General features: G+C 37.1%; 1 protein-coding gene across 1 annotated transcript in view; it reads left to right on the forward strand.

The window, feature by feature from the left end:
- The window catches only part of LOC122809062 (leucine-rich repeat neuronal protein 1-like), a 479,134-nt gene that overhangs the window by 243,808 nt on the left and 222,988 nt on the right, over window positions 1-12,338 (forward strand). Inside the window, exon 2 of the mRNA XM_044080277.1 lies at window positions 5,822-5,888. The gene's annotated coding sequence lies outside the window, so the exon portion shown is untranslated. The remainder of the gene's footprint in view (window positions 1-5,821; window positions 5,889-12,338) is intronic.

Genomic DNA, 12,338 nt, shown 5'->3' on the forward strand with positions numbered 1-12,338 from the left:
ATGCCTCAAGCATCAGTATTAAACAAGGGCCTGGGTTTCATACCATCTGGCTTTGTAGATTTTGCTGACATAATTGTAGACATAAAGCTATTTACAAGAAATATAGGCCTTAAAATGTTATTTGGAGAGGCCACAAGTAATGCCGACAATGGCAATATTAACATTTTCAGGAAACCATCAACATTTATGCCTCCACAACATCCGATGCTTGAGGCATTTGAACGGGCTTGTGAAAGTGATTTATATGAACTATACAGCAGGAATGATGTGAAACCTGATTTTTTTAATATGACTAGGGATGAAAGAGAAGCAGTGTTTTGTCTGCAGAAGAATGAAGACATAATAATAAGAAAAGTGGACAAGGGGGGAGCTATTGCTGTGATGGATAGAGGGATGTATGTAAGTAAAATAGAGTCTCTGCTATCAGACAGAGACACTTATCATCCACTAGATGGAAGTTCATTAAACAAAATAATCAAGGATGTACATGGTCACCTGTATGATCTTCTACTAAGTAATGTCATTGATATTGAAATGTATAAATACTTTATAGTAGAAAATCCCCTAGTTCCCACCTTTAGAGGACTACCAAAGATCCACAAACAACCGTCAGACCCCCCATTGAGACCGATAGTCTCAAGCAAAGGCTGGCTGACAGAACCTCTATCTATATATTTAGATAAAAGATTTAAGCCAATAGTTAACAACACCAGCCACATACTCAAGGACACTCAACATTTCCTTGAGAACCTAGCAAGTCTCAATAGAGCTACACCAATTGGAAAGGATGATTTATTTGTTACACTTGATGTAAAATCGTTATTTACATCCATTCCTAATACTACAGGAATAGAATATGTTAGGCTGTTTTGCTTGAGAACCACATTACAAACAACAATGTCATCTGTTGGATGACATTATTGGACATAGTGCTTGAAAACAATGTTCTGTTATACAATGATGGCTACTATCTACAGAAAAAGGGAGTAGCCATGGGCACTCCCTGTGCCAATTCTTATGCCAATCTAGTATTGGCATTTTGGGAAACAACATATGTACTAAAGAATTTGATATATGTCCATTGTCTCAAACACTACAATAGATTTGTGGATGATGTTTTTATTGTATGGGGGGGAACTGAACAACAGTTGATGGAATTTGTTGAATATATCAATGGCACGACCAATTTCTTGATTTTTGAATGTTCATATTCACATCAGATGATAGAATTTCTGGATGTAATGTTAACTAAGGACAACAATGGGATTGATACAGATTTACATAGGAAGTCCTGTTGGAGGAATAGCCTTCTACATCGAAACAGCATGCATCCCAGACATATACATTCCAACATAGTACAGAACCAAGTCCTTAGAGCATCGAGACTAACCACGCAAGACACAACTTACTATCAGCAGCAAAGTAGACTGCTAGATAACTTTGTCTCTAGAGGATATAAAAAACTGAGGTGCAGAAAGCCATTAAGACGGGCAATATACATAGAGCCGGTAAAGGTACCCCGTTTTTCAATAGGGACAATGATTTTAGATATGAGAATACCACTAGCAATACTGAAACCAAAAATAGGTTAATAATTCCTTTCACCAATAGAAACACACATATAAAACAAATTTTGGAGGACAATTGGAGATTATTGAAAGCCGATGACAAAATTAGGAACTTAGTGAGCGAGAAGCCGAGCATAGGTTATAGAAACATGAAATCTTTGAATAGGCTTCTATGTTATGAACAAATGCATAGGGGCTCTACTTTGACATCGAAGGAAGGCACTTTTCCCTGCAATGCATGCAATCAATGTAAATACATAGCGGAAGAAGCAACTTTCATACACCCTTATACAGGGCATACATATAGATTTAAAGGCTTTGCCAATTGCAAAACTACAAATGTGGTCTATTTGGCACAATGTCAGTTATGCAAAACGTTCTATGTTGGAAAAACCAATAGAACGTTATGTGAACGCATAAGAGAGCACATCTATGCTATAAACAAGGAAAATACCACCAATGCACTGGCACGACATGTAATAGAAAATGGTCTAACGCATTGTTTTAGATTTAGGGTGTTAGAAAAAGTGAATAGGACAAGTAGGTTGGGGAACCCCAAAAATAGAACAGAGGAAGTAGAAAACAAGTGGATCCTTAAGCTGCAAGCCCATAAACATGGTCTAAATGAGAAGATCTCACTAAAACCATACTTAGCAGCCAGACCAATTAAACACTGAAGTTTTGTATATAGACACAATAAGCTTGCTAAAAAACATTGATTTTTTATGTGCTTTCTTTAGAGAGACATTTTATAAACGGCATATATTTTTTACTAGATATCATAGTTTTTTCTATTAGACATTTTATTTTTATATTTTTTTAATAAGCTAATCTACATAGACAAAATTTTATAAAACTTGGTCAATGACAGATAAGTTCAACGGAGTTTTCAGAAGAAGACTTCAAAGGATGAAATACATTTGTTGTTATATATGTGCTTTATGAACAATGTTGAAACAACATCTCTATTAAGTTATTTTAACTGCATTATGTTAAGCATATAATATTGCACTGAGCGACTAACTTTTAAAGCACCATTGAATTCCTTAGGCACAGGCACTTTAAATATGATTAGTTAACTGCTTGATATGTGATTATGTTATGCAAAGAAGCTGTATCTAAAGAGTGGCTTATATGTGTTTTATGAATAATGCTGAAACAACACTTTTATAAAGTTATTCCAACTGCACTTTGTTATGCACATAATGCTGGGTTAAGTGATCAACTTTTAAAGTACTACTGAATTCTTTAGGCACAGGCACTTTAAACATGAATAGGTAATTGCTTGTTATGTGATTAAGCTGTGCAAAGAAGCTGTATTTAAAGAGTGGCTTTTCACTGAATGTTATTGAAGTCTGAAGAAGCATCATAGGATGTGAAAGCGCTTACTATTTTATTCTGTTCCTGTCAATAAAAAGTGGAATACATCATTGGCTGTTGTCGTTTTGGATTTGTCTGCTGATAATTTTTGGATTTCTACATAGCTGTTGGTGCATCCTTGGTTTTTGTTCTCTTGTATACAGCTCTTTTTATCCAAGGTTGCTTCGCTCAGTGGTGAGTTTCTTTTACTGCTTAGAGGGGGTATAGCTTGGGTATGAGTGGTCAAGCATTTATAGGCTTCCTCTTTGTAATAGGGACATAGGTAACAGACTAGGGGTAAAGTTATGATTTTCTATTCACTGATCCAAGCTGTACTTGAAGTGTAGAGAGGATCTCTTCCTCACATGAATGGGCAGCCTGTTCCAGAGAAGGGGTAGTCTCTGTGAAACATACCTGTCCCTCCAAAATGTCATACTTGCAGATGACATTCAAGCCCTTAGAATGGGTGTTTCTGATGTTATTTGTTTTGTGGATGTGCAACAGATCTGTAAGGGCTGGCTCAGAGGATGTCTTGTGGCAGGATTAGATCACCTCTCAGCAGTGTGTATGAGACCAAGTACATTGATAAGGCTTTGAGACAGTCTGCGCAGGACATGATACCAATGTATTCTTTTTGTGAGGAACCTCTGTCGATGCTCCAATTGTTACATATGCCTGGTCGAGTACATACAGAAGGAGGCATTGTATTCAGTGACTAGTACAATGGCACAATGACATCTTTGGACTTATACCATGCCCTCACTTATAGGTTGCACAACACAGAATGATTGATTGATGCACAAACAGTAGGACAGTGCAGCTGTGTGGTTTCATGTATCTCTCTTTCTCTTTCCCTCCCTCTCCCTCTCTCTCTCTCTCTATATATATATATATATATATATATATATATATATATATATGTAGTGGGCCACAAGGGGACACTAACGAGGGATTCTTTGTTCCTGTTTGTGTAACCACTGTGAGGGAAAACAAATTTGCTACAGTGCTATTTGGGTAAGAAATACAATCTTAGTCTAATCTCTTCCAGCAAACCTGGTGATAGTCAAGCAGCTACATGCTCAGGAACTCTTTGGGATAGAGTTATAGGGAAATTGAGATCCTGAGTGCCTGCATCTATACAGGACACTGAGGACTGTTGCTGCACAATGAGCAGCATCATGCAAATGCTACAACTTTATATGGAATGATCTTCTTCTTCTTCTATTTCTTTCGGCTTTTCCCGGTTAGGGGTCGCCACAGCGGATCACCTTGTCCGCACATTGAAATGCAGTGGAGTTTTACAGTGTCGAGTTGCCAGCCCGGCACCCAACCTTCCACAGAAGGCACACTCACATGCACACCTAGGGCCAACAATATACCCCACTAGCCAATCACAATAACCACGCTCTATGGTTTCTTCAGTGATTCTCCACACAGAAGTGACCAGGGTACACGTTATTCTCACTAGAGGCAGACCTAGCTTTTCCAACATTAAATCGCTAAAATGAAGTCCAAAGTGGAGTAAATAACCAAGTTAAACTGTAAACCAAACAGACAACACTTAGAAATGGGCAGAAATACAGAAACTCAAAGTTGATTACAGTGGCAAAAAACAAACAAACTTTAAAATAGATGAGTACAAAACTGCAAATAATGCACAAATATAAAAGCAGCACTAATAATACATCAAACTAAAAAGTGCACTGTGGACTAATTATTTAGCTGTTGATGTATCTGGATTCAATTCAGTCAAATACAGTGGTAAATACAACAGCACGAAACAGTAGTTAAAAGTGCAAAAACTCTGCACATAATGCACAAATATGCAAAAATTGCATCCATACTGGCAAGTTTCAAGATAAATAGTAAAACTGTGATGTAAAGTACTTAGCTAGCATTAGAATGGTCTGGTTTCAGCTGAAAGCCTCTGCAATCAGTGATATGGTTGCCAAGCATTCATACTTTAGACAGTCAGACTAAAACACTAAACAATTAAAATAGCCCACTGGCCAATCAGAACAAACACGCCTTAAGGTTTCCTCAATAATTCTCAGCACAGAAAAGACCAGGTTACACTCTACCCTCACTATAGAGCAATACCTAACCTTTCTAATTTTAAACCACTAAAATGAAGCCTAATGTGAAGTAAATAACCAAGTTAAACAGTAAATCAAACAGTGAACACTTAGAATAATCAGAAGTACAAACATTTAACAACAAATTACATTGCCAAACAACAAATGCATTGTAAAATTGATAAGAATGCACTCTGCAAATAATGCACACTTGTAAAATCAGCACCTGTATTTTTCAAGACAAGGGGCAACACAGCAATGTGGAGTAATCAGCTGTCTGTGGATTTGGATTCAGCTCAACAGTTAAATACAGTGGCAAAAACACCAGCACTAAAAAGTAGTTAAAACTGCAAACTCTCTGCAACTAATGTACAAATGTAGCAGAAGTACTGGTATATGTAAAGGCAAAGTGTGGCACAACACTGAAGAGTTATTACATATCAGTGGATGGATCTGGAATCAGCAGAAAGCCACAGCAATTGATAGCTATATAGACAGACAGATAGAGAGATGCATGTATTGCTGTTTTTTTAATAACAAAACAACAAAAATATCTTAGTTTAACGACTCAGCAGAAGACCTCATATGCCATAGGGATAGTTTATAATGTATGTTTTCAGGGTTAATTGGATTTGAATCTTGTATTAAAGTTATATGTTGTCATGATATACAGTTAAAATTATATACTTCTGGTTTCCTTTTTTTGTCCTTTTATAAATTGCATTTACAGTTATTGTCCCAAACTTCAGTCCTGCATGTGCTTTTGAAAGCCTCATCCATGTTTTTATGGTGAATCCGTCTTTTTTTTTTGTCTTCCAGGTTCCCCATTTTTTATGATCTGCTAATACTGATATCTTCTTAGATACATGTTCTGCATTTTTGGATGGTAAGTATTGCTTCTTTAATGTCTATTAATTCCTTAAGTTTAGTGTGGTTTTCTACTCTCGGTGTCACCACATGTATTTTTATTTCTGTACACTTTTCCATTTTATTCTTGTTTTTTATTTACTTTAATGTCACTCATTTTCTTGTTAATCTACTAAATACATTGCCCTGTATACTCCTCTCCTAACCCTATTTCATTCTCATCTTTGTTTCTTAACTTATTTTCATATGACTATATTTTCTTCCCCAGGATACTGGTTTCTGGTATTCGACTTGTCTTTCACTTCTTGAAAATATATCATTTCCAGATGTGCCTCTGATATCACCTATCTCTTTTTGGATTGATTTGCTTTAGTACGATCATAATAAGTATTAGTATTAACATCTCAGGTGTTCTTGTTTTTGTTTGTTAACAAAAAATGTTAAACACCCGACAGATATTTGGGAATTGTTTTTCTTTGGTTTATTTTTCCTTTTATTTAACTCTTAACCAGGTAAAACCAGAACTGAGTCTTAAATATCATATTCTCTCTGACTTAGTGCTATTGCAGGTTTGGCATGAGCTATTGACCTTGCAACCTTATTTACAGAGTGTGCGTTATAGTAATGGAAGACAGGAATTAATCAAACTTGATCTCTAGTTAGACATCACTTGAAGTAAAGAGCCATCTGAACATATTGTGCCCCTTCAGGGGCACTTTAACTTTTCCCAGAGTACTGAATAGTGTGGTCTCTGTTTTCATATAGCTGAATTACTGATAGTGTGGCAAAAGCCAGACAGTACACCATAGCAACTTGAGACAAGTGGAAGATCGGAACATTACTGGTCAATCCATATACATGCTTGCTTATAGTTTAGGTGATCTGCTGTCAACAAACTGATATAAATTGAAAGAAACAGTGGGCTCCTTTTAAAATCTTGAGGGATTTCAGTAGTGAAGGGAGTTGTGTTGGATGTTACATCAATGACATTGACTTAGCTTCAGAACAACTCACAAGTACAAGATGCAAATGTAGCTTCTAATGGTATTTGGAAGAGCATTTCATGATCCTCTGCAGAGAATGCCTTTGTCAAGGTCAGAGAATGGTTCTATTCCATGGAGTGGTAGCAGTCTTATATCATCTCTGCAGATATTTCTGAGGTGTGTGAATTGACTCCCTTCGCTCAAGTCATTCACTTTTCCACTTCATCCATGTCTTCTCCCAGAGTCTGAGAAGCTGCTTCAATTCCTTAAGTCATTGACATCCATTTGCTTGCCTTTATCTTGTTATGACAATAAAGATACATGTGGCCTTGAGCAGGGCCACAGCACAATTGTGTATTTCAAGATCAGAGTATCTAAGTCATAGAGAATCAACCTCCATCCACTAGAAGCAAAGGAGAAAATGCTTACAAGGAAATGTGGATTTTTGTAATTAATAAACGGGGAGGGGGAGGATTTGAGACTTTTTCCAGGCCGTTAGTAAAGTAGGATCAACTCTGTGTACTTTGTACCCTAATGGTCCTATTCATAATGACAAAGTCCATGTAGGAGTGGTTAGGGATGGCAAGTCTGAGTCTGAAATGCATGTCTACAGTTGTGTGAGATTGAAATCTGCAATGAGACAGTTTGTCTTAGGCACTTTATCACCAAGGGTTAATGTTACAGTCAGTGATAAGAAAACTTTGCTTCTAAATATTTAATGACCCAGTTTCTCCAACAGATCTTCAAACTTGTGAGTGGAACGTGGAGTTGCTGGCAAGACTAGAGTTAAAACTTGTTTTGTGTGTCCATCTCTTATCATATGTACCAGTAGTTATTCTGGACCATATTTATCTAGGCGTTAACAGCCATCCTCTGTGTAACATTGGAGTAGTTTAAAAGTTAGCACTGTGAAATCACCACTGAGCCTCTTCCCAGGTTTGTCCTATCTGAAGAAGTAATACCATTTAAACAGATGGAAGGACATTACATGATTGAAAATAGTAAATAGACTAGTTCACTTACCCAGTTACCCAAGTAAAGATTAAAGGGAAAAGGGAGAATTGAGCTTAAACTAAAAAGTGTAAGGATATAAAGGTCATGCTCCTAAAGCAATGCAGTCAGTCTGTCAGTAATTACTGTCCACAATGGACTATTCGGAATGACACCACCACCCCTTCTCCCCCCAAAAGTCCCGGGGCAGCTGATGAGGATAGATACATGGTGTCTGCCTATTCTGAGCTAGAAGACAAGGATTTTATTTAGTGTCCCTAATACAAAATAAAATCCTTATGAGGAACAGGACAGAATTTCAGAATATGAATGGAGTACAATCTTTAACACAAGACTGATACAATTAAAATGAGACAGATCTTTCAACTGTAATAAAATAAAAATGCTATTTGTTACATGCAAATCATGGCTAAACTTCCTGATTTTGAAACAAAACCTAAGTAACAATTGTCAAGCCCCTTAATTCTGTTATGGGGAGCAAAGTCTGTACCCCTTCTTCCTGCAGCACATTGAACATGTTATATTTAGCTAGAAATCACTGCATCGCCTCAGAGAATGCTACCTTTGCATTAGCACAACATATAAAACACTGCCCTTTGACATTAGGATTCCATCTTTTAACTTAAAGAATCATGACTTTCTTTACTTTAATTTGGTAAGTCAGCAATTAAGCAATTACATTCAGAACAGCACGGTGCTGTTGACTGGATGCCTGTAGAGTCCTCACCCACAGGGAGTTAGTTAAAGCATCTCACTAAAATTATCTTTCTCATAAAATCAATTTTCATTGGGAAGGAAGTGAAAAAAAGTATCAGAGCAAAAGGAAATAAGGCACTTGGAATGTTTTTCCAGGAAACAATGACAGATGCAATCTGATTGCATGTTTTTCAAATGTTAAACTCATTTTGAGTGGATCTTATTTTTATCACATGATGCAGTGATGTCCAAGCTGTTAGGGTTAGAAAAGGGGCTGAGTACAAAGCCTCCCATATGGGAGATTTAGGTGTTTTGTTGACTCCCCCTAAAATATCACTCAAAATTACACTCAGTTTGGAAAATGTGCTGAAAAGAGGAATCGTACAGCAAAATTTGAATCCAAAATATCTGAAAGCACTGAAGGGCGAATGTCAGAATCCTAAAATCTAAAGTTGTTTGATGTGTATTTGCAAGTGTATTGTGTTAATTGAAGGCATAGCAGGGGATGAATATGTGAAGTAGCAGAAACCTAATGAGCTATGGAGTGCAAATTTGTTGCATCCAGTGATTTTTAAAAAGGTGATATGCAATACTTTTCATTTGCCTAATTATTTTCTGTGGAGAAGTGTTAAATAAGTAGTTTAGGTTTTGGTACAGTTTGTGCTGCCTATTTGGCTATATGTGAAATATATCACTTTTGTTTTAGGATATTTGTGAAACTGTAACAGTATCCCAAGTCTTGAATTCTGAAACATGAAAAACTGAGCGCAAATTTTTCACATATTCAGTTAAATCAAGCAATAAAGGGGGCAATCCCCACATGAGGAGTAGATTGTAAGCTGTGCACAGAGAATAGTCACATAAGACTAAGTAGATGGAATTTTGTGTGTCAGAAGCCTTTTTCTCACATTTTCTGAGGTCCCACCAGAACCATCACTAATACTCCAGCTGATTCCTACACCTACATTTCACCTTCCCTGGGTGCTCATGTATCTCTTTCCAGGAATCTCTATCACATCCTTTGTCTACATGGGTCCCCCAAATGCTCAGAATGTCAGCATTTCAGCCTTGTTGCATGGAGGAATTGGATAGGTGGAGGGAGCAGTCATGTAGCAGTAGCCAGTCAGAAACTTTATCCCCCTACGAGAAGTGATATGCAATGGCACGTGAGACCCTTTCTCTTCCTTTCTATGCAGGAAGACAGCAGGATATTATCCACTTCTTGCTATTTCCCCATCTGGCCCTACCAGCTACCCAAGTCCATTCTAGAGTTTGGGTTGTGAGGGTACAGCTGTACACCTTGTCTCTGTGCCATCAGTCTGACATAATTCTTTGTGTCAGAATCATGTGAAACAAAACATCTTACCATATTAGTGTACAGATTTTTTTCTGACATAATGGTTTGATTTATGCCATTTGGTGTTCAGTGGTTTTATATTAACTGGATATGTAGAGCTACTGTGTCTGCCAGATACCTTATCTCAACCTTTTTGAATTCTAACTTCTGAGTTTCAGACACATCTCTTCTTGAGGTATCATAAATCAACTCCTTCCTGATGTTAGGAGATGAAAGCTTGACTATCCATTTGGCAACACTGATGTAGCAGCAGCAGTGATGTATAATTGATTTAAATGTCTTAAATATTTCTGAAAATAATCTCATGACTTCATGTAATTTGCTATTAAGAATGTCATTACATCATAGTAATAAGTCGGCTCCAGAGTCAGTGGGACAATGTAGTAGAAATTGGTCAAGACTATGGCACAGTTAAAGCACTCATTTGACATAGTTGCCTTATAAATATCTAAACTTCACGTGTTTGGCTGCAAACAAGAAGTAGTAAAAGTACCAGAGTTCTATAAATGGCTATTTTAACATATATAAATATTTATATATGTGTCTACGTATACAATCATTTGTTAGCATTAGCTTAACAGAAAAGAGATGTGCCATGTTATGCAAAGCACTCATTTAAAAAAAAGTCATGTGAACTATATCAAGAGTAGCATTTGCAGTAGCATTTTGTTACGCAGAGTTTGATACCTTATTTTATACCTGATTAGGATAGATCTAACCAGACTAAGCACATACCACTGTATCAGTTACCACTTTATTATGCTTGCTGTATAATTTGCCATCAAGCATTCTGTCAGAATAAGAGATTTTCTAGTATGCATATTCATTAAAAGCAAGCACTGCTATAACAGCTAATCATTGCACACTGTTTTATAATAGAAATGATATATCAGGAACAGCTGAGAAGTTAACTTACTGTTTAATCATTGTATTGATCTTTACAGACTTAATAATAAAAATTCACTTCCATGGTTCACATTTTATGTTTTCCTCCACAATACCTATTTTCCAAGCTAGCATTCTACCTTCTATTCCAAAGTTTGACCCATCTAATTACCCTTCCGTTAGCTAATCATTTCCTCAGTCATTCTCAAAGTTCCACCCAATTCCTCTTCTCTTATATCCCTCACAATGCCTTTCAGTTGTTTACTTCATTCCCCTTTCATGCATATTCTCTCAACTCCCTCCCCATTTCCAGTTTATTATCCAGTCCCACATATATTCCTTTCATTTAAATTTCCTAAGACCCTTCCCTGTCCCCCACTATACTCTGATTCTCATCTATTTAGAAACCCATCTTTTATATTTACATTCAGGGAATCCTTTCTTTCCCTTCCAGTACCGCCATGGAAATTACCATACCTCAAATGCTGGTTGCTGTTGCTTTGGTAAATTTAGTACAGCTGTTTGCTGTTGCTTTGATGATAAACTACCATACCTTTCTAATTTGCATTCACTCGGATACTAGGTATAGCAGTCCTACACTTTTCTTCCCACAACTCCAACACTCATGCTGTGCCCCACTTCTTTTTACAGTCCCTTTAAGATAGACAATGTCTGTGTAACAAGTGAGTCCACCTACCACAGGTCGTTCCAGGCATATGTAATGCCTTTAAATTGTTCCCAAAATTTCTTCCAAGCATCATTCCCTACTTTAAAGGTTCATAGCAGATAATACTAGGCAATCAGTCTGCAGACTATTGCATACCTAGCAAATAACAGACAGTGACAAAAGGTGAGAATCAGACCCTGTACCTTTTATCTATGAGGCAAACACCTTGACCATTATGCCAACCCCCAACTCCAACCTATCTTTCCATAGCTAGGTGTCCCAGTTATCTTAATTCTAATTCCCTCTACTGTCTCCCTTTTCCTTCCTTCTTTCCATATAATCTCATTTTATTTGCTTACTTCCATACAGTCCCATTCATCCTCCATTTTTTTCTCTGCTTTAATTTAAATTATTCACCCCTTCCCACCACCTTGACCACTTCCCATTCTTTTCCTTGCTTGTTTCCACCACTGTCTTTTTAGCCATACCCATAAACTGACCATCTCTCTCCCTCCTTTCCAAGCCAATACTGTCATCTGCATACTCATCTTTTCTACAATTGTTTTGCCCCTCTGCCTTCTCTCCTGTAGCTGCTTGGTCAGACATATTTCACACTTCCACCTTCCTTACTTCCACTACTGGAAAAGTATATTGTCAATTCTGCTTTTCTGTCTACTTTAGTCCCATGTAAAGGTGATAATTTGCTCTTTCCCTCTAAAGCCCACCACCCATCTGGTAACCCACTCACTTCTATTTCTGCCCTCAATAATATTCTTATTTTCTTGATGTTTTTCTTCCTCGCAAACAGCCAGTCTATCTGTAACCCACTATCACTACATCCTTTGCTTAGCCATCTCCTGATTAAGTTCC

The sequence above is a fragment of the Protopterus annectens genome, chromosome 8.part0 (assembly GCF_019279795.1).
Source record: "Protopterus annectens isolate FY-2018-M chromosome 8.part0, PAN1.0, whole genome shotgun sequence".
Taxonomy (NCBI): Eukaryota; Metazoa; Chordata; order Ceratodontiformes; family Protopteridae; genus Protopterus; species Protopterus annectens.